We start from the raw sequence: 24,548 nt of genomic DNA on the forward strand, positions 1-24,548 counted from the left end.
GACAGGGGGGAAAACTACTATTTTGCAGCCGAGATCCTGCTCCGATAACCACCAGTGCACTTTTCATTAATATCTGGTGACAGATGTAGTTTACTGAGGAAAAGTCTATTACCTACACTCTAACATGAAGTTATCTCTTTTTCTTCCAAACAGCATAATGACTGGATCTTTGCCCCAGCATCGCTGACATTTATCAGTTCTTTGCAGGGCGTGAAATCATATCCTCTGCTTGTTGTAACTATATTAAGGTGCTTACAAGAAGAGGAGAAAAAAGGTGTATGTGTGGTTGCGGGAGAATGACATCAGAAATGTCCAAAAGATACGAAAGAAACTCAATTATTGATCTGTACGTACAGACACACGCACAACGCTCTGAAACTATCCAAATTCTGTGCCCGTTTTCCCTCTCCATGCAAAACTTATTTGTGTTCCTGCACAACAGAATTAGGAGTGATATATAGGCCACTGAAGACCCAGCCTTGCCCAGTGAAGAGCCTGCTGATCTGATTTCGACAAATTTATATACTGCTCAACTGCTGTAGTCTCTGTGCGGTGCACAATAAGGTTACTGAAGATGCAATACAGGTAAAAAGTTTAAAGCTAGCCATAAAATAAGAAAAGGGCTTAAAATGCCTGCAGAAATTAAAAGGTCTTCAAGGAAGGGGACTGGAGGGAATTAGAGATTTAGAGCTACTTTGGTTACTTGCTATCACCCCTTAATGCAGGCATCCCCAAACTTGGCCCTCCAGCTGTTTTGGGACTACAACTTCCATCATCCCTAGCTAACAGGACCAGTGGTCAGGGATGATGGGAACTGTAGTCCCAAAACAGCTGGAGGGCCAAGTTTGGGGATGCCTGCCTTAATGGGAATAAGTTTCTTCTCCTCCCCTGGGCTAAAGCGGGCATCTGATTAATGCGCAAAGCTGTCAAGGGTCACCACCATCTTTGTGAGCCTAGGAAGGCCTGGCAAATAATTGAGTAATGTAGAGTGGGACCCAAGAGGAGTGCTTTGGAGGTGGCATGACAAGATGACAGAGTGAGACACTCCTACTGTGGGTCAGAGAAGGTGCCTCAGCAGAGAGGGACCTTGGTGACAATGACTCACTTCCCTCCAGTAGAGGTCAGGAGGACTTTAGGGTCTCCTCTCACCTTCTCCACTTGTAAGAAAGGATGCTGTTTTCCTTCCCACATTGCAGCCGGGTGGGTGGCTGAGAGGCAGACAGGAGGGTCTTTGCCTGAGGCCACCTAGAGATTCATAGGCCATGGGGAAATCTGAACTGAAAGACCTACATTGGCTCCCAGTACGTTTCCGAGCACAATTCAAAGTGTTGGTGCTGACCTTGAAAGCCTTAAACGGCCTCGGCCCAGTAGACCTGAAGGAGTGTTTCCACCCCCATCGTTCTGCCCGGACACTGAGGTCCACCTCTGAGGGCCTTCTGGCGGTTCCCTCAGTGTGAGAAGTGAGGTTGCAGGGAACCAGGCAGAGGGCCTTCTCGGTAGTGGCGCCCACCCTGTGGAACGCCCTCCCATCAGATGTCAAGGAAATAAACAACTATCAGACTTTTTGAAGACATCTGAAGGCAGCCCTGTTTAGGGAAGTTTTTTAATGTTTGATGTTTTATCATGTATTTAATATCCTGTTGGGAGCCGCCCAGAGTGGCTGGGGAGGCCCGGCCAGATGGGCGGGGTATAAGTAATAAATTACTTTTATTAATAATAATGATTAATCTCACCGTTCAGTTTCCTCGCTTTCACGCTGATACAACGCAAAAAATGAAACTGCCTGCCACACCAACCTGGGAGACGCAGGGCACGAAAGGGGAGTGCATGCACAAAAAGGTTTATGTCTTCAGATTATTATTATTATTATTATTATTATTATTATTATTATTATTGCAGGCCTTATTATTGCAGGGCAATTAAAAGGCAGTTTCCGGATACAGAGAAAAGCTGCTACCAGTAAGAGGAAGAACAGATGTTTGCCCAGATCATCACAGGAGAGGGAGCGAAGCAGCGGGCCATGGCAGATCCTTAAGAGGCCCACACCTTACAACATCTGACAGATGTAAAGCATCATAATTACCTTGCAGTAAGCGACCGAGAGGCTTCTGTGCAGACACTGAGCGAGGAAGTGTGTCTTCCCCCCCCCTCTCCACCCCCTTTTGCTAGTGGCTCATCAAGTCAGGCTCCCCAAGGGAATTCCCGAAATGCTAAATTGAAATTAGCCTGTTTGCCGTCTACAGAACCAGATTTATTTATTTATTTTGAACAGAGATATTGCCGGAAGGGTGCCCCTACTCGCTTGCCTGAGTTACTTCCTTTAGCACAGCAGGGGTGCTGCTTTTTTGCAATTTAGACAGAAGAAGCAGTATTAAATCACCACAAATGCTTCAGAGAGTGCTTTGGATTTTTTTTTAAATTCAAGCAATGCCCTCCCTGCCCCACCAGGGCCAAATATTTCCATAATGTCTGCCAGTCTGCAAAAGTCTTTAAAACTCTTCAGTGCAGCAATTTTCAGAAGGGTGACCACCTTAAAGGTAAAGGGACCCCGGATCATTAGGTCCAGTCGTGAACGACTCTGGGGTTGTGGTGCTCATCTCGCTTTACTGGCCGAGGGAGCCGGCATACAGCTTCCGTGTAATGTGGCCAGCATGACTAAGCCGCTTCTGGCGAACCTGAGCAGCGCACAGAAATGCCGTTTACCTTCCCACCACTGTGGTACCTATTTATCTTACACTTACACTTACACTTTGATGTGCTTTTGAACTGCTAGGTTGGCAGGAGCAGGGACCGAGCAACGGGAGCTCACCCCGTCGCGGGGATTCGAACCGCCGAGCTTCTGATCGGCAAGCCCTAGGCTCTGTGGTGTAACCCACAGCGCCATCCGCGTCCCTTACTCAGTTGCAGCAAAAGCAACGGGTCTTGTGGCACCTTAACACAGCCTCTCCGACTTGGCTACTAACCCTGGTGGCTATGTTCTGCCTCCACAGATGTGGTGTTGTTGAGAAAAGCAAAGAGGCAGCTGGTTCAGGTCCTACCCACCGGACCAGGAGAAAACAAGCTTGCTCCATCCTCCATGTGATGGCTCTTTAAATATTTGAAGATGACTCTCCTATCTCCTCTCATGCTCCTCTTTTCCAGGCGAAACATATCTCTACCATTCCTCATCAGGCTTCATTTCCAGACCCTTCATCATCTTGGTCTCCCTCCTCTGCACACATTCCAGCTTGTCAACATCCTTCTTAAATTGCGGTGCCCAGAAATGGACACAGTACTCCAGGTGGGGTCTGAGCAAGGCAGAATAGAGTGGCACTATCACTTCCCTGGATACTATACTTCTGTTCATGGGTATAGCCAGGATTTTTGTTAGCGGGGGGAGGCCATTTCGTGGGGGCAGAACCTCAGTCTGCTATGGATTTATATTGTTTTTTTTAAAATTGATTTGGGAAGCAGCTGCCCCTCCTTGCCCCCCCCCCTTGGCTATGCCCATGCTTCTGTTGACGCAGCTGCTATTCTCCGTAGTCTGCTAGACCTTGCATAATCTTTCTCCTCTCGCACACCACATGCCCAATCCTCATTCTAGCTCAGGCATAGGCAACCTCTGCTCCCCAGACGTTTTGGGACTACAACTCCCATGATCCCTAGCTAACAGGACCAGTGGCCAGGGATGATGGGAATTGTAGTCTTGAAAATGTCTGGAGGGCCGAGGTTGCCTATGCCTGTTCTAGCTCCTTCTTTTACATATAGAGAGACTCGAGTCCACTGGTTTCTTGAAAAGGATTCTTGGTTTCTCCTCTTGTATGAACAGATACATAAAAACACAAGACGCGCCTCCTGAGGTTTCCAGCAACTGGTATTAAGAAGCCTTAGCTAATCTGACTAACAGCCATTGTGCAATATTTACCGTATGATGTTGGGAACCGAAGGACCTTCAAGCAACCACCACCCCAGCTTCCCTTCCCTTTATCAAACGGCACACAGATGTGCAGCTACGAAGGCTACGCAAAGCATTTCCTCCACGGCAAAATGAACAACAGCATTGCCAAGCCCATTAGAATGGCTTTAGAATTCAACAATGTGGTTATTTACCTGTTGGAAAGATCTAGGAATAATCCATCAAAAGATCCTTGAAGTATGCAGCCTTAACCTGGACATGTGTTGATTGCAGTTTACCTGTCGGGGGAGAGGAAATAAAGAAATACAATAAGGAGGTTGGCCTTTTCAGTTATTTCTTTCAGGCTGGAAAGCAGGAAGTGGAACAATCATATTAATAAGAATAATAGAAGCAGCCATGGGATACTTCTTCAGGGGAAGCGGGGAATTCAAAACAGCTACTGATTTAGCTGAATTATAGAACAGCAATCTTGTCCCCTGATACAGTTAGCTCTTTAAAATCTCATTAAAATCTCAATGATATGAGCAGATGAATGGAAGATGCAAGCATCAAATAAACAGAGCATCTCAAAAGTTGGTTGAACATCCGGTCCACTGGGTTGTTTTCATATGGAGTCACCATGCTGGTTTCATATTATTTGGTTTTGCGGGTGTGGTAGAATGGATTCTTACATTGTCCGAAGATGGTTCCAAAAGTCAAATGGATGTGATTTTTGGATCCTGATCTTTTTTTTTAATTAAAAAATCTTTAAGCAAAAACATGACTTATTTCCTCCACATTGAATGGAAAATTGAGTTTCCTTATATTATGATCTCTTTCATTCAGAGAAAGAATCACTGGAATAGCATCTAATGCTACACACAGGGCTGGACCCTAGGCAGTAGGACCAGTGGTCAGAGATGATAGGAATTGTAGTCCAGCAACATCTGGTGACCCAAGGTCGAGAAAGGCTGGTCTAAAGCAGGAATGAATAAAATCAAAGTAAATTTTGAGATCCTCCTAAGGTGAAACATGTGGGGATTTTCCAAGCAAAGGCAAAGGTTGGGAAAGGCTACTCTAGGGTAACAGGCAGGAAATGTCATGGGATTTCTTGCATGAAAATCACTTGTTCAACCACTGAGCTACGACTCTTCCTGTAGAACAGGGTTTCCCAAATTTGGTACTCCAACTGTTTTTTTGGACTACAGTTCCCATGATCCCTGATCACTGGTCCTGCTGCTAGGGATGATGGGAGCTGTAGTCCAAAAAACAGCTGGAGACCCAAGTTTGGGAATCCGTAGAAGCTCTAGAGGTTCCATATCCCCAGTCACAAATGAAAACTAAAAACCGTTCTAAATGTTTTAAATAAAAATATGTATACACCACCTACTCATTTAAACTATCAAGGTAATATGCAATAGCTCACCCAAATCCCCACCACCAAAGCATTTGCCAAAGTTAGTAAATGAGATTGAACCAACCTCCCTCTGGTTACAACAGACACCATCCCACAAGGAAACATTGAAAGAACAACGAAGCACTAAAGCACTGCACAGAGCGATTGCACCTCTTGCATCATGGTTTAGCAAAACAACATCAGAGAGATCTTTAGCCTGCCCCTCCGAAACCAAACGAGCTATCTTGAGGCAGCATCACAAAGCATTAAGATACCACAAAACAATGCAAAATAATCCTAAGCGTGAGCGGCTCACCTGGAATTAGTATTTGCTTAATTCTGAATACAGCTCTTGGCATAATAAAGTCTCCAAGAGCCGCCTGAAAGTCAAAAGTGAAGATGTCTGAAGGAAGCTCTGCTGGAGGAGTTCCCCGAAGCGATGGAACCAGCAACACTAAATCCCTAGCTTCTGGTTCGAGGTCAGTTTGGCCTCTCTAACCGGGGCGGTGGGTGGGGACAACTGAACACCACTCCTCTGGATGACCTTACTTCGCCAACAAGGAGTGGCGACATCTGCCAATGAGCGTGTGTTTAAGTAGCGCTCTTGAAGGGCGACTCAGCTGGAAATGACAGTGTTCTGAAACCTCCACTCTCCAGGTGCTTTGTTGGATTACAGCTGCCACCATCCCCAGCCACCTTGGTCAATGTCCAGGGATGATGGCAGTCATAGTCCAAAGCCATTTCTGGGAACCCAGGGCTGAAGAATGCTACCTTAAGAGGCACAATGGGGATAGAAATTCATCTCCCACATCTTGCCACTCGTTGTTGTTGTTTAGTTGTTTAGTCGTGTCCGACTCTTTGTGACCTCATGGACTAGAGCACACCAGGCACTCCTGTCTTCCACTGCCTCCCGCAGTTTGGTCAAACTCATGATGGTAGCTTAGAGAACACTGTCCAACCATCTCGCCCTCTGTCGTCTCCTTGTGCCCTTCATCTTTCCCATCATCAGGGTCTTTTCCAGAGAGTCTTCTCTTCTCATGAGGTGGCCAAAGTCTTGGAGCCTCAGCTTCACGATCTGTCCTTCCAGTGAGCACTCAGGGCTGATTTCCTTCAGAATGGATAGGTTTGATCTTCTTGCAGTCCATGGGACTCTCAAGAGTCTCCTCCAGCACCATAACTCAAAAGCATCAATTCTTTGGCGATCAGCCTTCTTTATGGTCCAGCTCTCACCTCCATATATCACTACTGGGAAAACCATAGCTTTAACTATACACAGACCAATTTCTTGCCCTGTACAAAAGTGCACAGGAGCCAAGCCTGACAACTGTAGCTCCGTCTAGGCATTTGCTAATGGAGGAGGTCAGGGAAAGCCATGCCTGACACCCTCTGTTTTATCCAAGGCCTTCTTGCATTGAGCAGGAAGATCTGGAGGAGCTTCTAAGGAAGTTTGGCTGGGCATATTGGAAACCCTGATGGCAGAGCCTAGTGCAGAAAGCTTGGTAGTGCCAGGGCACTGGAGAGGTTTGGGACACATGCTCCTGTCCTCATCCTCAGTTTCTGCTCTTTCATGTTCTGTCTACGTGCCTGGAGAGGGCTATAACTTTCTCCAAGGTCAAGGCCCTTTGCCCTCAGTTGCCATGCATTTTCGTTCTATCATTTGCTTAGCCTCCAGAAAGTTCAGAGCAACTTACGTTAGGCATCAGTTACCCACTTAGTTTGCATACCAATTAGATTTCCAGGACAAGTCTTCATGACCAGCTGAAATGCAACAGGTGCACCAATAAGCAACGATCTTACTTTTAAAAGACATCTGAAGGCAGCCCTGTTTAGGGAAATTCTTAATGTTTAATGCTGTATTGTGTTTTTAATATTCAGTTGGGAGCTGCCCAGAGTGGCTGGGCACTGGGGAAACCCAGCTAGATGGGTGGGGTATAAATAATAATATATCATCATCATCATCATCATCTCAGTGGTGCAAAGAAAAGTTACAGCTGTTGGATGTGTGGTTGCTGTGGAGCTCTGAAAGACGCAGGAGACTTGAGGGTGCGCATCCATGTGTGGCAACTGTGACAGTTTGTGCCCTTGGTTTTAGCACCCGTCATTTGAGTTCTGTGGCTTTTGAAAACGCTATAAATAAGCATGAAGAGACCTCATTCCAAATCCATCATCAGTGTAATTTGCACTACACAGAACTTGGGTACAATATAATTAGCAAATGCATTGCAATAATTTATTTTTGGTTTAAAAGGCTGAACAGTCACGGTCTTCTAACAAGGTAGAGAGGAAAAAACAGAGCTATGAGCCAAGTGGGTTTTTTTTAGTCCCCCCTTTCCCCCTTATTCTGGCTTGTATTAATTCAGTCATTTTACCTTTGGTGTGCATTCACTCACCTACGCAATGCGAGCCGCTCCACTGAGAAGGGTTTTGAATACTGAGCCTGCTTTTTTTGTTTTTTGTTTTGGGCGCGATGCAAAACGCAAAGCCAAAGCCGTGAGAGCCCTTCTGCATTTGCATTATTATGATTAACACTACTCCAAACAGAAAGCATCCGGCGGTATTAATTACAGGAATGGTGAGATTCAAATAGTCATAAATCATTAGACAGCATAATGTAAACTCCCCAAAACCTTATCAGAAACTAATTTTGCATGACTTCAGAGGCTTTTTTCTTCCCTGCTCTGCCTTTCCACCTCATTTATATGGTGACTGTTGACGTAACGGCAGGAATTGTACGTGCTTGATTGAGAGGTATGAAAAGAAAGAGCAGAGAGGGTGAAATTTATGACTTTCCCTAACAGCTACTTTTGTGTTACGCATAACTCTTTATCCTAGAGGGTGGAAAGGTTATGGCTGGTATTTAACTAACCTCTCCCATCATGTCAAGGATTTCCATTTGCAAAACTCCTTCCCCCTCTTGCCAGATCTGCTCCAAAGCATTGGGGGAACTTCTAGAACTGATTTAGCGGGTACAGAGGGAGGAGAGGCAGGGGCTGATGGGAGTTCTGGAGGACACCACATTTGCTTACCCTGCACTAGGCACATCTGTCTGAGTTTACAGCATGTAATACTATACCTACAATTACTCATAAATAATAAAATACATAAAAAATAAAAAATAAATAAGCGACGGGGTGAGCTCCTGTTGCTTGGTCCCCGCTCCTGCCAACCTAGCAGTTCGAAAGCACGTCAAAAGTGCAAGTAGATAAATAGGTACCACTCCGGCGGGAAGGTAAACGGCATTTCCATGCGCTGCTCTGGTTCGCCAGAAGCGGCTAAGTCATGCTGGCCACATGACCCGGAAGCTGTACGCCGGCTTCCTCGGCCAGTAAAGTGAGATGATCGCCGCAACCCCAGAGTCGTCCACGACTGGACCTAATGGTCAGGGGTCCCTTTACCTTTACCTTTAAGGTAAGTGGAGCCTGAGGTTCTATTCTGAACTTGAGGCTCTATCCTGGAATTAATACCCAGCTGCCTCAAGAAATCTGCAGCAATGCACTCTAACTGCACTAAGGATGCAAAAGCACTTTTTGCCTTGGAGCAGGACCCTCCTTTGAAGGAAGGCAAAGTCCTCTTGACTCACAGAGCTGAGCTTAGGACCCCACCCTGAGGAATGTGCTTATCTTGGGTTCCTTTGAGATTCAAGGCCTTCTCCTAACACCCTCAATCACTGGAATTAAAGAGGCAAACAAGCGTTTGTTCTCTGCAGGGAGTTGTAAGCCACCCTATCAGGAGCTCATTGCATTGAAGTTGGGCCTTCAATGGAAAACTGGAGCTCTTTCCTGCACGCACAACGAACCAAACACTTCTTCTTTGGCGATCACTCATAGCCGAGTAAGATTGTCTTCCATAAGCATGGTTTTAACAATGATTCTGTAAGTGACTGTGGAGGCCAATTCTGGATCCACACGTCCTTCCACAGTGGGGACATTGGTTTCCAGGCAGGAGCTGATCACAGTGTGGATTTGCCAAGTGTGCCTTCCTCTTAGCGTGCTTATCCCTTTCACCCTGAGTTCAAATATCTTCAAAGCCCATGACACCTTTGGCAAAGGCTGTTCTCCAATTGGAGCGCTCGCAGGCAAGTGTTTCCCAAATGTTTATACTACATTTTTTAAAATTTGCCTTGAGACAGTCTTTAAACCTCTTTTGTTGACCACCAGCAATACGTTTTCCATTTTTAAGTTCAGAATATGGAAGATGGTAACCAGACATCCGCACAACATGACCAGTTTAACGAAGTTGAAGTTGAAGAGTCATTGCTTCAACACTGGTGATCTTTGCTTCTTCCAGTACACTGGCATTAGTTTGCCTGTCTTCCCAAGTGATGTGTTTTGGAGACACCGTTGATGAAATCTTTTGAGTAGTTGGAGATGGCGTTTATAAGTCTCCTTCCAAACCAAAACAAGTCACTTTTCCATTTATTTAGGCATTAAGTATTTGTACAATGGCAACACTTAAGTATCTGCAGAATATTGACAAGGGAGGAGGCACTGAGTTCTGCCCGACTTTGGGTGAGCTTGTCACGTTTGTGTGATGTCACATGGGCAACACAGAGGCGTGATGTAAAGTGCATTGAGAGGCAGCTGCAAGGCCCTATGAAACTCTCTGCCTCCATGAGTAGGCCCGGCAAGGCCTGGCCCCTCAAAATAAGGGGGAGCACCCGCTCTACCGAGCTGTGGAACATCCTCCCACCAGATGTCAAAGAGAAAAACAACTATCTGACTTTTAGAAGACATCTGAAGGCAGCCTGTTTAGGGAAGCTTTTAATGTTTAACAGACTACTGTATTTTAATATGTAATAATAATAATGTAATAATAATAATAATAATAATGCAATAAAACATCAAAAATTAAAAACTTCCCCAAACAGGGCTGCCTTCAGATGTTTTCTAAAAGTCAGGTAGTTGTTTATTTCCTTTACATCTGGTGGGAGGGAGTTCCACAGGGCGGGCGCCACCACCAGGAAGGCCCTCTGCCTGGTTCCCTGTAACCTCACCTCTCGCAGGGAGGGAATCGCCAGAAGGCCCTCGGTGCTGGACCTCAGTGTCTGGGCAGAACAATGGGGGGTGAAGATGCTCCTTCAGGTATACTGAACCGAGGCCGTTTAGGGCTTTAAAGGTCAGCACCAACACTTTGAATTGTGCCCAGAAACGTGAATCCTGTGTCCAATTCTGGGCACCATAATTTAAGAAGGATGTTGACAAGCTGGAAGGTGTGCCAGGGTCTCCATGTAAACCCATTAGCAGCCAGGTAAACCCATCAACAGGTTTCCTGCCAGACAGGACTCTGTTGTAGACCCCCCCTTCTGTGATGTAGGTATGATGTACTGGGTGGTGGTCCTGGGCTGCAGGGTGGCAATTTAAAAAGTCTATATAAGGCCTTGCACACCATTGTTCTGGGTTGCTCCTCCGTCCTTTGTGTGGTGAGTGAGGGCCCTGTTGCCACAGCTCAATAAAGATCAGGCTTACTAGCTGCTTTGCTTCTCAATATTCTCTGGTTGGTCTCTGTTATTTTCTCCTACCGAGAGGGAACCCACTTAAGGGCTCTATACGGGCTCTCTTGGATACCCCATAAGGGAAAAAAGGGCAGATTTTGTTTATAACAGTACCCCAAGATTTACAGTGCCTAGGCGGGCCCGGGAGATTGCTTGGCACCTCTAAGGGAAATCAATACAACCCCCCTTCCTTTTCGCCCGGTCATTTCGACAGAATGAGATTTCAGTTTCTTTGCTAGAAGCACGAATCCAGCCTCCTCGACGTCCGACCTTCCCCAGCGACCACCACACAGGCACACACACCCCTCCAAGGTGCTATGCAAACAGCATTACCATATGACATTACCCAGCCCTGTTCCATTATTTAATGCCTCTCGAGGAGAGCCTGAGAGTGAGCCTTTTAATCCTCGGCAAATTGACAGGATCTCTATCCTGGGAGATGCAAATTGAATAAAAAACGAAAGGGTCTGGACTGCACCCATTGCATTCTCCCCAGCAGCCGCTTCGAGCTACCCTCCTCCCCACTGCCAATTAGTTCTCTCCCGGAAAAGGGTGCAGGAGGAAATCCACAGAACTGCGTTTCGCCAGTTGTCAATAACAATAAAAGCTCGCCTGTGCAGTCTTCCCCCAGACCTGAATTCTGGATTTCCAACCCGCCAATTAAACTCCTGCTGCGACTTTAGAAGTTGCAGCCACTGTGCAGCTGTTCTGCTTTGCTGGCACTAAATTTCCCCTCAGTAGTGGATCAACGTGTTTAAACACTTTGATCTTCCTTATCTCAGCAGAGGGATTTGAAAGCCTACTTGGAGAAACAAGCTTTCATTTGGGCTCAACCCTTCTTTATCTAACCTGAAACTTTGGGTGTTTGGGGGTGTGTTTTTTATTTTATTTAAAAAAACCTCATTGTCTTTGGAAATCGCTTCTTTCCCTGTGCACACAAACTCAGGCATTCTCTTTCTCTCTCTAACAAGAAAAAGAAAATGGGGGGGAGATTTAGCCGATGGTACTTCAAAGGGCAGATAAAGGCTACAAAGGAGACAAAATTCTATATGCAGTAATTCCATATCATCTCAATATCGGGCACATGCTCTCAGATTTTCTATTAAATCTTCTTCAAACACCCCACTCGCTTCCCTGAGTATGCAGACACAATGGTGGTTCTGTTAGAAAACATCAATAAAGAAATGTGGTTTTCACAAGGGCCGCTCCAGTTTCCTACCCAAACCTGGGAACATCTTACCTAAACTGGAAATATGCAAAGTGTTGATTGGTGTTTTCTTCTCCAAACAAAATTTTCAGATTGGCACCAGAATTCAAGGAATGCATTATTATTATTATTATTATTATTATTATTCCTGTGCAGGCATGGTGTACACTGCACCAAGGGATTTGTAGTCACAGTGAGATTACAGAACAGGGAGGGGGTAGAAAGGGCTCTATGAATTGAAAGCAGAGACATTGTATGTACCCTTTATTAAAATCATTTAATAATAAGAATAATCCATATTATAGCACTCAAGAAAAATTTGCAAAGTCCAAAGACAGTTACCACACTGCAGCATGGATTATTTATTATCTTTTACAACTAGAAGACAAATGGATAAAATGTTGGAATTTGACCAAAAGAACCAAAATCCTTTCCCAGCTTCCTGTCTCAACCTAACCGGAATCACAAAGTTGTTGCAAGGACAGAAGGAATCAGACTGGGTAGGCATCCTTTACAATGTCTTGAGCTCCTTGGGAAAGACGTAGGATAAAAATAACATCCTCCCTTCTTTCCTTACAAATGAAAGTATGAGGACCCGGACCCTACAATAATCATCTGAGGCCCTTCTTTGTGTGCCTCCTCCACAAGAGCCCCAGAGGGCGGCAACACAAGAACGGGCCTTTTCTGCAATGGCTCCCCATTCGGGGAATGCTGTCTCCAAGGAGGTTTGCCTAGCGCCTTCATTACGTATTGTTAGGTGCCAGGCAAAAACGCTTCTCTTCTCCCAGGATGTGGCTTGGAGAGGGGGTGTGCTCTGGGAGCCAGACCAAGAAATCTGTACCGCTCTATTCTGCCTTGGTCAGACCACAATTAGAATACTTGCATCCAGTTCTGGGTACCACAATTTAAGGAGGATATTGTCAAGCTGCTACATGTGCAGAGGAGGGAGATCAAGATGATCAAGGGTCTGGAAACCAAGCCTTATGAGGAATGGCTGAAGGAGTAGGAGTAGATGATAGCCACATCAAAAGGCTTGTTATAAGGAAGATGGGGCATGCTTGTTTTCTCTTGGCTGCCTGTCATAAATGCTCCTGCGTTGGAGTAGGATGGACAAGAAGACCCTCAGGATTCCTTCCAACTCTACAATCCTATGTTTCTATGAAGTGTAAGGGGCCTGAGGTTCTGTCCCTGGGCCTGAGGTCCCATTGAATAAACCTCCTATGATAAAATACTATCAAAATCAGTCCCATGGCCCATGTATTCGAAGCATACACACCTGGAGGAAAGTCTCAGAGGGACTATCCTCTAGGTTCAGTAAGGTGATGATGATGATGATAAGGTAAAGGTAAAGGTACCCCTGCCTGTACGGGCCAGTCTTGACAGACTCTAGGGTTGTGCGCCCATCTCACTCAAGAGGCCGGGGGCCAGCGCTGTCCGGAGACACTTCCGGGTCACGTGGCCAGCGTGACATCGCTGCTCTGGCGAGCCAGAGCCGCACACGGAACGCCGTTTACCTTCCCGCTAGTAAGCGGTCCCTATTTATCTACTTGCACCCGAGAGTGCTTTCGAACTGCTAGGTTGGCAGGCGCTGGGACTGAACAACGGGAGCGCACCCCGCCGCAGGGATTTGAACCGCCAACCTTTCGATCGGCAAGCCCTAGGCACTGAGGCTTTTACCCACAGCGCCACCCGCGTCCCGATGATGATGATATAATAATAATAATAATAATAATAATAATAATAATAATTTATTATTTATACCCCGCCCATCTGGCTTGGTTTCCCCAGCGACCCTGGGAGGCTTCCAACAAAATATTAAAAATACACCAAAACATCAAACATTAAAAACTTCCCTAAACAGGGCTGCCTTCTTGTAGTGAGGGAACCGCCAGAAGGCCCTCAAAGCTGGACCTCAGTGTCTGGGATGAACGATAAGGAGTGTAGACGCTCCTTCAGGTGTTTAGGGCTTTAAAGGTCAGCACCAACGCTTTGAATTGTGCTTGGATACGTACTGGGAGCCAATGTTGGTCTTTCAGGACCAGTTTTATATGGTCTCGGTGGCCGCTCCCAGTCACCAGTCTAGCTGCCGCATTCTGGATTCATTGTAGTTTCTGGGTCACCTTCAAAGGTGATCTTACTCCCCTGAAGACACGGTTAGGGTTGCAAAATGCCGCAACTCATTGTTTCCCAGCAAGTCACCTATGAAGAAGGCCCTTTGATTTGAGGACATGTTACTTGCTGGACAAGTTCTTCTGTTGGAAAATCCTGTCTATACACAAGTATCGGTCCCGTCCACATTCCAGCATGGAAGGAAGCGTGCTTCTCCTACCTGGTGAAACCAAGGTGATTAAGCACACTTACCTCTGTGTCGGACCCTTTTGAGTAGCACTGGGATGATTTAAGGTAGAATAAAATCACACGCTTTTGATACGGGGTTTCCCCCTTTCTCCTCTCCCCCCAAAACATGCTGCAAATCATCAGCACGTTCTCCTCAGTTGGACACAAATTAGAGTCAGACTTTGCGCAGGGGCAGGAAAGTTCTCGGGCAGCCTGTCTTATTTTATTTGCAGAAAATAAGCCCAGGAATTTCTGGGGTCACGGGCAGACACCACGCTGGGCAGTGTCATAACACACACGGGTGGAACAGGCCCTACTCCATTTCCGAAGGAACCCCACAGCTCCCATAAATCAGTCAGCAGGTACCTTGGCCCCATAGATATTAGCAAAGCTGACTCAAGGAATTGAAAAATGGAGCCAGGTTATTTGAAGGCTGTGATTGTTATTACACCAGGCTCGCCAGGGCAGGGAAGGGGGAGAAAGGAAGTGCCAAAGCGACAAGAGACTTGAGCCAATGGAGACAAGGTGAACCCTAGCAGCCTTTCAGGAAAAGGAGGAAGAAAACAGAAAGGCAATTCATGGTATGGGCACCTTGGACAGTGAATCTCAGGATGAAATTGAACCTAGATTGATACCTGCTGCAATTCCTGCATTGCAGGGGGCTGGATGATAATGATAATCATAATATTATTAATATTTGTACCCCACCCATTTGACTGAGTTTCCCCAGCCACTCGTTTGGGCTCCTTCAACTCTTCTAGCTGTCCATGGAGGTGCAGGTCAGTTCTGTCTCCAGGGCAGCTGTTTAGCAGCTCCATCTGGTATGCAGGATGAGGCCCTCCCTGCCCCCAGACTGTCTCCCCAGAGTGGTGCAGGCTCTGGTTATCTCCCGCTTGGACTACTGCATTGCACTCTACATGGGGCTACCTTTGAAGGTGACCCGGAAACTGCAACTAATCCAGAATGCGGCAGCTAGACTGGTGACTGGGAGCGGCTGCCGAGACCACATAACACCGGTCTTGAAAGACCTACATTGGCTCCCGGTACGTTTCCGAGCACAATTCAAAGTGTTGGTGCTGACCTTGAAAGCCCTAAATGGCCTTGTCCCAGTAGACCTGAAGGAGCGTCTCCACGCCCATCGTTCTGCCTGGACACTGAGGTCCAGCACCGAGGGCCTTCTGGCGGTTCCCTCACTGCAAGAAGCCAAGTTACAGGGAACCAGGCAGAGGGCCTTCTCGGTAGTGGCACCCGCCCTGTGGAACGCCCTCCCACCAGATGTCAAAGAGAAGAACAACTACCAGACTTTTAGAAGACATCTGAAGGCAGCCCTCTTTAGGGAAGTTTTTAATGTTTAACAGATTACTGTATTTTAATACTTTTTTGGAAGTTGCCCAGAGTGGCTGGCGAAGCCCAGCCAGATGGGCGGGGTGTAAATTTATTATTATTATTATTATTATTATTATTATTATTATTAGGGTCAAAAGGACTCTGATTCAGGGAGGATCTCTGCAGATAGCGTCTATGCACATGTCATGTCAGCACCAAGCAAAAATCTTTTTAATTTATTTTTTTACACCAGCAGGACCTGTTTCTTGCCTGCTTCTTTGATGTGCATATATGCCTATTACCGCCTCTGTGGTCAAACCTTTATTCCCGTTAATCTTTTGCTTTATGGTTTTGACTGCTATTAGCCATGGGAGCTATCTGAAAGTTTTGTTGCTGAAGGACAGGGAACAATTTTTACAAACAAGCAAGCCAAACACACAGACATTGATTGCTGGGGGCACCAAGTATATGTGGTGGAAGGGTCTTCAGACCCCCCCCCCCCAATATTTTGGGGCAGGGGTCTGCACCCCACAAATAATGAGGGTGCTGCCACCCCCACGTGACTTGGCTGAGCCCCCTCAATTTGGGGAGCAAGTTGGTGTCCCTGTTGAGCTATCAACAGGGACACCAACTTCAAAGATAGTTCAAAGAGCTATCAAGTCCTATTGCACAAGGGGCCAACCTGTTGCTTGCCCTTGCCTTGCCAAGGCAGTGATCAGCTTCCCGCTTATTATGGATCACCATCATAATCTTAGTGTTCGTACCCCACTCATGTGACTGGGTTTGCCCCAGATGCTCCGGGAGGTTTCCGACAGATATAAAAACAGGTTGTCGGCATGTCTTTCCCGGCCTCTGCAATGTCGCAACTTGACCCCGAGCCTTGTTCGAACGGCGGAACGTGGCCAGCTGAGAAAGTTAAAGGCCGGAGCCTGCTGAGAGCATGTGACAGCACAGCATCTCCCCGTAGGGCAGCACCTGTCTGGCTGGATGATCACGTTGCGCATCGAGGAAAGACTTTCGCTTTGCTTCATATGGCTCTGAAAGGGGGCCCCAGCTGCCTCCCCTCTCCTGATAACGTTTGCTCGCCATCGAACGACATATGAAAACATATGGAATCATCTCTCCATTAGGAACAGACGATAGCCAGACACACAAAGTCTCTCTCTCTCTCTCTCTCTCTATAACAAAGTTATTAGTGGTGGCTTCTCCTGACTGAGAACAGGCTTTTGCATAGTGTGTGAGAGAAATTGAGTGTGAATGTGTGTATATGAATGAGCTTAAGGAGCCTTAAGGGGTCACCACGAGAACCTCCTCTGTTTTTAAAAGCATCTATCGTCCCTCCTTTATTTTTATTTTTTTAAAATGGAGGCTTTTTTCATCCATCAGATTAACCTCAGCCTGGCTTGATTAACCTGCCGCAGCTGCACAGTTTCTCCTTCACTCCGAGACGACTTGAGCGTGACGTGTACAAATGGCACATTTTCCTGCGGAGCAGGAGGAGTGGAACTAAGAGCAAATGAGTGATAGCTTGCAAATCGGCTGGGTTTGCGAAGAAACAGAGCCGCTTGCTGCAGCCTGCCCGGAGCGCCGACCGCAGGCTTCCCTGGAAGCAGCCTCGGCGACAGGTGGACGCTTTAATTCCCCCCAGTGAAGTGCTGCCCCGGGGCGCGTGGGAAATTAAAATCGCCCCCTGACGTTGGAGAGAGGGCACCTTGCCAAGGGCTCCCTCGAATCTGGAGCTCAGGACACAGGAAGTCATATTGGTTCAACTGGTTCTGTTATTATTTATGCTAAAACGTGTTCTCCCTAGCAGAGAGCGCTTGTTGCGGTGGGGGATACAAGCCACCCCATTGTTGCCGGGCGGATTTGCAAAAGGGACCCAGGCAGTGAATTGGTTAATCGGGTCTCTGGAGAGAATTGCTTGTTGCCAATTTTGAAGGAGGGGTCAGAGGTTTTAAATACTGGACGCCCAACTTTGAGCGTCCTCTTGGCTGCTTGCCACCCACCTACCCTCCCTGTATTGGGGGGGGGGGGGTGTTTTCTTGACCTTGCTATGCCTGTCATGGGGTCGTCTGCTTTGAGGCAGGGGCCTGATAGGAATTTGTCCATTTGGCTGATTGGCTGGTGCCGTTTGGTTTTGCCTACTGCGTAGCAAATCGTCTCAGCTTGTAAGGTTGGCAGTTAGGCATTGGTTCAAATTGGTTGGTGGAGGGGTAAGGTCCTACCCCTCCAATGGTGGTGCGGAAAGGGAATTCCGTTAAAGGAATCCAGGGGCTTGACATTCTTTTCGTCCTTGTCCCTGGCATCGGACTTGCAAGCCAACAAGAGCATGAGCGTGAGAAGTGAGGGACTGAGGCCCAGCCTCATTTTCTCCCCAATAATTGTTTCCCTGACTGGCTTTCGCTGGAATCCGGAAGTCAGTTCTGTCCCCTGGGCAAGGACAGATAGTCGGAACCAATGCCTAAGCAACCACTCACTTGGGTGTATTTAAATAAAGTTGTGGCCAAAATCGTGCCAAAAACCCAAACCAAAATTGATGTGTGATGTGTGAGTTATTGGGGGGTGGCTTGGGGACCTCGACAAGCAACTGGCAGCAGCTATCCAGATAAGAATCTCTCGCAGTACGGCCTGGAGATGCCAAGGATTGAACTGCCAACCTTCTGCATGCCAGGCGAAGGCTCTACCATGGTGCTATGGATCTTCATATGTTAGTCCTGGGGTCTGTATTGGGTTGTCTTCTATCTGCATCGATGGCTCATTTGGTAGAGCATGAAACTCTTAATTTCAGGGTCGAGCCCCGTGTTGGGCAAAGGATTCCGGCATTGCAGGGCCCTTGAGGTCCCAACTCTACAATTCTATGATTAATACTACCATGAATAATAATAATAATTATTATTATTTTTCAGTGATGGCTCCGACCTGGTGCAATGCTCTGTCCCATGAGACTAGGGTCCTTCGGGATTTAACCTCCTTCTGTCGGGCCTGTAAGACAGAGCTATTCCGCCTGGCTTTTAATTTGAATTCAGCCTGATCTTTTATTTCCCTTCCCTTCCACTCCCCGCCCCTTTTTATGAAGATCACCCGCTCTGAGACCCCACAGCTAATTCTCCCCTGGCCTCCTCACTGGCCCAAGTAGGACTAATTCAGCCAGCTAGCCCTGGGGATTATCTGATTGATTTTTTATTCGTTGAATTTTATTGTTATTCATGTTTTTATGCCGTATTTTATGCTGCTTTTATAACTAAGTGTTTTAAATTTGTTGTTAGCCACCCTGAGCCTGGTTTTTGAACCAGGAAGGGTGGGGTATAAATCATCATCATCATCATCATCATCATCATCATCTGTACCCCATCCATCTGATTGGGTTTGTTCTTAATGCACAACCTCAGTATTATTGCGGGGCAGGGAAAGAGAAAGTATTTCCCACCAAAACCTCTATTTTCAAGCTGAACATTGAAACCGGAGAATATTCAGCGTGCCCCTGCTTAGGACCACTGATGTCTGATCATTTGCTGGGCACGGGACGGTCCAGAATCCGACGGAATCCGGAGCATCTCCCCTTGTTTGTTCTGCGGCAGGTGACAATCACTTCGTTGCATTTCCAGTGTCTCTGTCTGAACTGTGAGAAGGCTGCAGCGAGTAATAAGAGCTTCCCCGAGGGAACGGTTAATCTTGTGTTCCCCCTAGTCCTGTGTTTTACACTCGCCTCATCTGGTCTATCCGACCCAGAGGTTGGAAACTGAGCTGGGGAAAGGCACACCGGAAAGAGGATAAGGCCAATAATTAACCACAAGCGATCGAGGAACAAGGCCTAGTTGGGGGAGGAGGGATGACAAGTCCCGGTTAGAAGTGCAAAGCCATGTTTAACAGCAAAACATGGGTACTTAGTGGTTTATTAAACAAGCGTGGAAGAGGAAGAGAACTGTCAGCGTCACTTTGCTTCTCAGGCCCTGCAAACACACAGGTGCCCTTTGAAATGCACAGGGTGCTTTTACTCATGGTGTTGTGCAATGGTACACACCTTCATGCAACAGTACCATACACATCAACTATATATGGATTGTCTATATTATGCCCACCGACATTTCGCTGATGAAAATAAGAACGTTCTATTCCATAATGTCAATAATTTTATTATTTATACGCCACCCATCTGACTGGGTTGCCCCAGCCCTTCTGGGTGGCTTCCAACATGTATTAAAACATAATAAAACATTAAACATTAAAGGAAAAAAGCTTCCCTAAGAAGGTCTGCCTTCAGATGTCTTCTAAAGCTTGCATAGTTACTTATGTCCTTGGCTCAGGGGTTACATAACTCCATACCCTCCAACATTTCTCCAATGAAAATAGGGATGTCCTAAGGAGCGTCCCCACCCCTATTGTTCAGCCTAGACACTGAGATCCAGCGCCAAGGGCCTTCTGGTGGTTCCCTCACTGCAAGAAGCGAGGTTACAGGGAACCAGACAGAGGGTCTTCTCGGTGGTGGTGCCCGCCCTGTGGAATGCCCTCCCTTCAGATGTGAAGGAAATAAACAACTATCTGACTTTTAGAAGGCATCTGAAGGCAGCCCTGTTTAGGGACGTTTTTAATGTTTGATGCTTTATCATGTTTTTAATATTCCCCGCCCAGAATGGCTGGGGAAACTCAGCCAGATGGGCGGGATATAAATAATAAATAATAAATAATAAATAATAAATAATAATAATTTTCCTTAGTAATTATTATTATTATTATTATTATTATTATTATTATTATTACTACTACTACTACTACTACTACTAAGGAAAAGTGGGATATTCTGAGCCATCATTGGAAGGCAATCTTGTATGTGGGAAAGTTTTCAATGTTCAATGTTTTTATATGTGTTGAAAGCGGCCCAGAGCGGCTGGAGCAACCCAGTCAGATGGAAAGTGTGTAAATAGTAAAACAACCACAACAACGGCATAGGACATCCCTAGGACATTTAGGCAGAGCAACAGAGTGCAGGGGTGCAAATAAGGGTTGGTTTGGTTGGTCACCACAATTCCCACCATCCCTAGCTAACAGGACCAGCGGTCTGGGATGATGGGAATTGTAGTCTCAAACATCTGGAGGGACGGAGTTTGCCTAGGCCTGGTCTACACTGACTGACAACAGCTCTCTATGGATGCAGAGCTACCTAAAGATGCTGATACAATGGTACCTCAGGTTACATATGCTTCAGGTTACAGACTCCACTAACCCAGAAATAGAGCTTTAGGTTGAGAACTTTGCTTCAGGATAAGAACAGAAATCGGGCTCCGGAGGCGCGGCAGCAGTGGGATGCCCCATTAGCTAAAGTGGTGCTTCAGGTTAAGAACAGTTTCAAGTTAAGTACAGACCTCTGGGACGAATTAAGTACTTAACCTGAGGTACCACTGTAATTGAACTTGGGACCTTCTACATTCAAGGCAGATGTTCTACCGACAATGACTTCTGGAAAACAACAACAAAAGCAACCATACATATGATGGAATCGCAACGCTGATACCCCAAATCCTTATACTGACTTTCTTGGCCCATTTAAATCGATGGGTCTTCCTTCTAAGTTGGCATTGCATGTTAATGGAGTGACAGCTCTGCTCTTAAGAAGCCTCTGCATTCCTTTGCTTGTTTTCCTGCAACATCTAAAGCCCTCTCTGCGGAGTAACATTCAGCAAAAGAGCACAAGGTGTTTGGGCGCGATGATAGAGAGACCTGAAAAGTGTAAAGACTGACAGATTTGCGCGAAACGAAAGCGAGACTACAGTGGAATCGCTCTGATCACATGGAAGCCTCTTGTGGGAGGGGGGCTCCTGGGGGGGGGGAAGAAATGCCTCAGGAAGAAGGATAAATGCTAGACGCGCCACGAGAAGATGAGAAAAGCTCGAGGTTTGCAAATTGACGGCGTAGAAACAAACAAATCTTTCCAGGAACCATGGGGTTACTTTTATCAACGGAATATCAAGAAAACTTTTCTATCTTGCACTGAAACCCATGAGAGATTTTATATTGAACAACATGCTTACAAGAATCATTGTGGTCTCATTCCCCCAACCAACAACCCCCCCATCTCTCCTATTTTCATCAATTGGCTTGCACTGCCTCTACTCCTTGTTTAAGCTGCTACTATCTGGGTTGGAATCTCACATCCCGTTTCTTTTAAGATCAGCACATATTCCAGGCTCATGCTTGCAGCAGGCATCTATTTACATATGTGTAGAGTTGTGGTATATAGGGACGCGGGTGGCACTATGGGTTAAACCACAGAGCCTAGGACTTGCCGATCAGAAGGTCGGCGGTTCGAATCCCCGTGAACGGGTGAGCTCCCATTGCTCGGTCCCTGCTCCTGCCAACCTAGCAGTTCAAAAGCACATCAAAGTGCAAGTAGATAAATAGGTACCACTCTGGCGGGAAGGTAAACGGCGTTTCCGTGCGCTGCTCTGGTTCGCCAGAGCATGCTGGCGAACATGACCCGGAAGCTGGACGCCGGCTCCCTCGGCCAATAAAGCGAGATGAGCGCCGCAACCCCAGAGTCAGTCACGATTGGACCTAATGGTCAGGGGTCCCTTTACCTTTAGCTTTAGCGTTGTGGTGGTGGGGACTACTGCAGCCTTGGGAGCCAGATGAGTCCCTTAAATGTTAGAATTCCTGCTCCCTGACTGCAGACATGGGACTGTTGTCTTTCACACAACGGTATATGTTTTGACTCCACAGAGTGGGAAATGACGGAGACAGGATGTTTGCGTTACTGTGTTCTGTGAAGTGGGACTATTGTCTTTTGTTGTTTCTCTTTGCTGTCTGATGCTAGAGAGAGAGGGAGCCATGTTGCAGTGCTCCGTGTGTGTTTATATGTAAAAAAGTAGATTAGCCAAAATGCTGAGTTGCTGAGGTCTGTCACGCAAGCTGCGAAGACTCTGCGGATCCCTAAATGTTCCGGTGTCTGTTGGCCTCAGTCGCTGTGATGTTCGGGCTGAAGAAAGCTTTTGAAGCTCCCGAACAAACTACCAGGAGGGAAAGAACATGCCAGTCGGGTATGTGTTTCTACTAGGGTCCTACTCGAGTGTAGGACGAGTTCCTGACATAAATTAGGGATGGGGGAAAAACTCGTATCAGGCTCAGCCACCACAGATTGGAAGAAGATTAACCATACTGCAGTTCCCTTAAAAAAAAAAAAAATCATAGAGCTGTGCTTTTATGGGGTAGATGTGGACAGGTGGTTTGTTTTTAGGGGGAAATGCAAGGGAAAGCAGACAGAGAGTGAAACATGTTGAAAATGTGGATATTAGGGAAGAGTGCACAAAAATGCATACAATTATAAGTGTACATTTAGTGGCTTTTAGTGATGAACAGGGCAGTCCATTTCTGGCTGATGTCAAGGTGTTTGTCCAATACTCACATTTACTCTGTGATTATTATTATTTTACGAATTAAAACCCGCACTTAAATTTGCATTCAAATGAACAGACACCTGACTTTTTAGGAAATACGGGAAACCCAAAAACTCGGATTCCAGTTCTCTTGAGTGGTAAGACAACGGGTTGGCGCCTGGACTTTTGCTGTTGACACCGAGTGGGTTATGGATACGGCCCACAGGCTGGGAACAGAGTCTGTTGCTTTGCAGGGGGCACAGGGTTGAACAGGTGATTCTTGAGGGAGTTTGACAGTGCGGGGAAGTTCAGGAGGGATAGACCAGGCGGTGGAACCAAGAACAAAATCTCAAGCTGAACTGGACCACAGGAGAGAGACCAAGTCCTGCAGGGAAACCATTGTGTACTCTGGAGAAGGGACCATCAAGGTGAGACATGAGAGCTGTCTTTAGATTTCTGAAGGGCTGTCGTGTAAGCAATGGTTTCTGTTTCTCATAAGGGAGTTGCTCAATCTCCTTGATCACCACGACGGTGCTTTCTGAACCCTTTCCAACTTCACAATACAGTGGTACCTCAGGTTAAGTACTTAATTTGTTCCGGAGGTCCATTCTTAACCTGAAACTGTTCTTAACCTGAAGACCAGTTTAGCTAATGGGGCCTCCTGCTGCTGCTGCGCCGTTCTGCTGCACTGTTCTCATCCTGAAGCAAAGTTCTTAACCTGAAGCACTATTACTGGGTTAGCGTAGTCTGTAACCTGAAGCGTATGTAACCCGAGGTACCACTGTACCCGTTTTGAGTTGAGATGACCAAAACTGATGCCAATGCCTCTTATGTATAGGAATAAAAGGCTGTTCCTTTCCAAGATGGGGTTTGTACCCCCAAAAAATTGAAACTCTCCACAATGTAGAAAGGGTTTCCCCCCTTTTCCTTCTTATCCTGACACTCGTTTTAAGAGCCTTCTGTGTTGACCTACTTCTTCGAAATTTGCCATCTTAGAATCATAGAATCATAGAGTTGGAAGAGACCACAAGGGTCATCGAGTCCAACCCCCTGCCAAGCAGGAAACACCATCAGAGCACTCCTGACATATGGTTGTCAAGCCTCTGCTTAAAGACCTCCAAAGAAGGAGACTCCACCACACTCCTTGGCAGCAAATTCCACTGTCAAACAGCTCTTACTGTCAGGAAGTTCTTCCTAATGTTTAGGTGGAATCTTCTTTCTTGTAGTTTGGATCCATTGCTTCGTGTCCGCTTGTCTGGAGCAGCAGAAAACAACCTTTCTCCCTCCTCTATGTGACATCCTTTAATATATTTGAACATGGCTATCATATCCCCCCTTAACCTCCTCTTCTCCAGGCTAAACATGCCCAGCTCCCTTAGCCGTTCCTCATAAGGCATCGTTTCCAGGCTTTTGACCATTTTGGTTGCCCTCCTCTGGACACGTTCCAGTTTGTCAGTGTCCTTCTTGAACTGTGGTGCCCAGAACTGGACACAGTACTCCAGGTGAGGTCAGACCAGAGCAGAATACAGTGGCACTATTACTTCCCTTGA

General features: G+C 46.6%; 1 protein-coding gene across 14 annotated transcripts in view; it reads right to left on the reverse strand.

The window, feature by feature from the left end:
- TENM4 (teneurin transmembrane protein 4) overlaps nucleotides 1-24,548 on the reverse strand; it is a 636,641-nt gene that overhangs the window by 402,135 nt on the left and 209,958 nt on the right. For all 14 annotated transcript variants that reach the window (XM_083435951.1, XM_083435958.1, XM_083435956.1 and 11 more), the window contains one exon: nucleotides 4,090-4,173. The gene's annotated coding sequence lies outside the window, so the exon portion shown is untranslated. The remainder of the gene's footprint in view (nucleotides 1-4,089; nucleotides 4,174-24,548) is intronic.

This window comes from Podarcis tiliguerta (genome assembly GCF_965153285.1).
Source record: "Podarcis tiliguerta genome assembly, chromosome: 4".
NCBI lineage: Eukaryota > Metazoa > Chordata > Lepidosauria > Squamata > Lacertidae > Podarcis > Podarcis tiliguerta.